The following is a 326-nucleotide window of genomic DNA, read 5'->3' on the forward strand; positions in this document are numbered from 1 at the left end:
TCCTCGTTCTACAACACTTAAGAGTTGTATTAAATGTCGATGTATTGCTTACTTAAATATGAAAAAATGCAGAAAAAACATTATAATACCGGCTTTAAAATATCTATAGTTTTAACTCAATATTTTATAAAAAAAATATTAAAGACATATTTAGCATAATATCACGTTCTATATCTACGTGATCTATTTTTTTTTATATGGTACGTAGGGGACAAACGAGCAGATATTTACATTACATTATCAACATAAATGTATCCATAGTCATTCGCAATGAATTAAGCTATGATTTTAAGTTAAAACTTTTAATTTAATCACATTATTTTGGT

The sequence above is a fragment of the Choristoneura fumiferana genome, chromosome 22 (genome assembly GCF_025370935.1).
Source record: "Choristoneura fumiferana chromosome 22, NRCan_CFum_1, whole genome shotgun sequence".
NCBI classification, from domain to species: Eukaryota; Metazoa; Arthropoda; class Insecta; order Lepidoptera; family Tortricidae; genus Choristoneura; species Choristoneura fumiferana.